General features: G+C 36.5%; 1 protein-coding gene across 1 annotated transcript in view; it reads right to left on the bottom strand.

The window, feature by feature from the left end:
* The window catches only part of LOC106869508 (uncharacterized), a 526,190-nt gene that overhangs the window by 382,426 nt on the left and 139,752 nt on the right, over positions 1-4,012 (bottom strand). The gene's annotated exons all lie outside the window — the stretch shown is intronic.

The following is a 4,012-nucleotide window of genomic DNA, read 5'->3' as shown; positions in this document are numbered from 1 at the left end:
CAGTGTGGGGTCACGCATTGTCCTGATGAAACATCACTCCTTTTCGATTCACTAAAGCGGGTCTTTTTCCTTCAAAGCTTGGTTCAAACGCTCTAATTGCTGATAGTAGACTTCAGCATTGATTGTTGCATTAGGTGGTAACAATTCAAAGTGAATTCCTCCTTTGCAATCCCACCAAATAGGGAGAAGAAACATTTTTCCATGAAGTTCCCTTCTCAATTGTGGTTGAGCTTTTTCCCTTTTACCAAGCGACTGTTTACGACGTTTAACATTTCGATAGAAGATCCATCTTTCGTCAGCTGTCACAAGTCTATCCAAAAAGGGTGCTTTCGGACAAGGCATGACATGAGACACCCATTTTCCAAGTTATGAACCTTTCCAAGTTGTTCAAGATGACGATGAACAGTTGTATAGTTTGAACTAAGCTTTGTTGCCGATTCTTCAACTGATAATGCAGGAATTTCTTCAACTAATGCCTCAAGGAGCTTATCATCAAACTCAACTGGACGTCCTGTTCGATCTACATTTTCAAAGCTGAAATCTCCACTTCTGAATTTTGCAAACCATCTTCTTCAAGTTCTTCCATTCAAGCATTATTTCCCATAAACTGGGTGTATGTTTCGAGTCGCATCGGCTGCAGAGTTTCCTTTTTTGTACTCATAAAGCATTATGTGCCTTAAATGCTCTTTGGATACTTCCATGTTAGAAAGGGATTTAATCAAAGAAATTTTAGTTCTATTATTCTGTAAAATAATATTTAATTAGATTAAATGTACAGAAATGCATAAAAATTATTTTTAATTCCATTAGACATTCTAAATTACTATTAAATTTCATTCAATTTTAAAAAAGGTAAAATCGGACAGAACTTATGGGATGACCTGATAACTATGTCTGTAACTATGCATTGAGTTCTTTTTCTTTCAGTATTGCTGATGTTCAGTTATATGCATGTGTATTTATGTGTGTGTATGTATGTATGTATACGTTTGAGTGTATGAGTGTTTGTTCGAATACATGCGTGTGTTTCCCTCCGTGGTTGCGTATATGTGTATGTATAATTGTATACACACACACGCACATGTGTGTGTGTGTGTGTGTGTGTGTGTGTGTGGACAGTTTATATAGCATTGTATTGGAAATTTGACTTTAGTTTATTTAATGAAATTAATCAGCTCTCACTTAAATTAAACTTAATTGGAACACTTCACTTCTTCACACTTATAGAAGTGAAATCAGTGAATTCTAGATCGTCTCTTTAATTAAGAAGTACAAAATTTCATGTCTATGTTAAATCAAGACAAACGTAGTTTATATCTCGTCAATCACCGAATGTGATCCAGAATGTGATCCAGAATGAATCACCGAATGCGATCCAGAGGGTTCTACATATAAAATCAATATCATTCATATACAAGTATACTACATATGTGCTATTTTTAGAGGGAGGTACTTACGATATTCCTTATTTCTCAATGGATATGTTGGTGTATACGTTTAAATCAGGATACATAAAAATGCCTATATACCTTGTTGAACATACTACGTTTTCCAAGAAGACAAAGAGCCAGAAAATTATTCTTGCTAAACTTAACCACTATATTAAAAATAGGTGTGTGATTATGTTCATTCATACCCTGAAAGTATTTAAGTTTTTCTTACGATTATGCAAACGAACCTGTACCGGCATGGCAGCAGTTCAATGAGAGAAACTAGTTAAACTATGAATGGTGAAGAGAAAATTAAAAGCAGCGTGTACTTTAACTGAAGTATATAGAGGAGGTGATAAGAATACTGCAGTGACTTTGACTTTGTACAAAGCAAAGCGCTAATACCGTTCTTCAGGACATTATATTCAGAATACTGGATTTTAAAATATTCCTGCGTACGCACGCCATAAACATGAATAGAATATTGATTTCTTGCATAGGCAAAACACCTAAGATTCAGAAGTGTAAAGAAATAATTATTTCCCGCGTTTATTTCCAAAGATAATTAGTGGCCTCAGTAAAAGGAAATATTTACAACAACGTTCTCTAACAGAGCATTGTTAAGCGTTGGATTACTGAAACTTCCACCAGATGATATATGGTTATAGATACTTAATTACAATTAATACTGTTATAAATAAATACGCTTAACTATTGACTCTAAAAGTGTCAAATTCGTTCATATCAGAAAACAAGTGAAAATCATTATAATACAAGGGGGTATCAAAAAATTCCTGGACTAGTTATGTTTAATAAATAATAACGTATTCACCTAAGTCTTAACATCATCCCCTTCGACATACTCGCCTTGCGCAGCCATACACAGGTTTCAACGTTCCAGTCTCTTTTGGAATCCGGCCTGGAAGTCTTTTTCTGCAAGCCAGTCGAAGACCTTCTGCGATTCGCAATGGATCTCGGCAACGGTGTTAAAGCGGTGGCTTTTGAACTTCATTTTCATCTTGTGGAAGCGATAGAAGTTCGCAAGTTCTAAATCTGGCAAATAGGACGGGTGCGGAACTGATACCATGTTATTTTTTGGCGAAAAACTCACGAGTGGGGCGAGCTCAGTTTCAGGATGCATTGTCATCGTGAAGAATTCAGTTCTTTGCGCTCCACCGATCCGGCCGCTTTCGCCGAATGTCCTCTTTAAAAGTTTCAAAATGTCACAGTAGAACTCTCGGTTGACGGTCTGTCCCTGGGGGTCGAATTCTCGATGCACAATACCACATTTCCATGAGTGACGCTTGTGGCAGATCTTCCAGATAACTAATCGTGTTCCAGGGACGTTTTTCCACTTTTGAAACGCCCGTACCACTCGAAACATTTCACACAACCCATTGCGTCGTTGCCGTAAGCTTGCCGAAGCATGTTCAATATCTCTGTAGCACATTTCCCGAGTTTAACGCAGAATTTCATATTGGATCTTTGTTCCAACTTCTTGTCCATGACAAAATCGCAGACTACAGCGTACATGAGACCACAAAAACACAAATTTCACAACTTGCGAAGTTAATACAGCGATATCTCTCCGCACACTCTCTTATAATGGTCACCGCTAGCTTTCATTGCGCAGGCAACCGTGTGCTGCCACCTGTTGGGTCACTACAAAACTAGTCCGGAAACCTTTTGATACCACCCCGGTGGAAGTGCTCCAAAATATTTCCAGGGGCTCAATGAGGAACACATGTATCAGAACCGCCTGGGGCGTGCTGAAATCTGAGTGTGCTACTTTGAGTAAAATGTTATCTCCTAGCCATAATCTAGTTGGTAATTTTTTTATTTTTAAAAACATCTTTATTTTCGGATGAGATATAATGTTTTCTTTTCCTTTTATGTAATCTGTCAAATTTAGCCCGAAAATACTCTATATTTCTGAATGAATAAATGAATGAATGAATGAACGAATGAATGGATGAATATGCATATGTCAATATTTTATTATTTCCTATATACAATAGTAAAAGCGAATACGAAGATTTTAGACGCATTTTTGCTATTTTGTTATCATTAACATTTGTAAATTTTACAACCCTCATTCACTATAACTGGAAGGTAATTTTACTTCATTATAGGAAGCCAGTGTCAGATTTCAGTGTTTTTCATTTAGCCAATATATACGATATCGCAACGTGGGAGTATGATTTACTGTATACAATAGTCTAATCTCCCTTGTTTCACATAAAACGTTGAAAATTATATAAGATTATACAATTGTAGACACCCACCAAACATTGAAAGGTGATGGATCATTTAGAGCATTAGGCTGCTGAATTAAGATAAGTCTGCAGCTAACAATACTAAGAACGAATATATCTCTACATTTATGTGCATAAGAAAAAAACACTAATGTGAAAATGTGTGTGTGTGTGTGTGTGTGTGTGTGTGTGTGTTTGTGTGGGTGTGTGTTTGTGTGTGTAAACACCAGAATGTAAAATGATTCCAGAGTCAGAGTCGGTGCGTGACCTGGGGGTTCACATGAGCAATGATGCAACATATATATATATATATATATATATATATAT

The sequence above is a fragment of the Octopus bimaculoides genome, chromosome 1 (assembly GCF_001194135.2).
Source record: "Octopus bimaculoides isolate UCB-OBI-ISO-001 chromosome 1, ASM119413v2, whole genome shotgun sequence".
Classification (NCBI taxonomy): domain Eukaryota; kingdom Metazoa; phylum Mollusca; class Cephalopoda; order Octopoda; family Octopodidae; genus Octopus; species Octopus bimaculoides.
The sequence above is the reverse complement of the archived record's forward strand: the minus strand, read 5'-3'. Positions and strand labels throughout refer to the sequence as shown.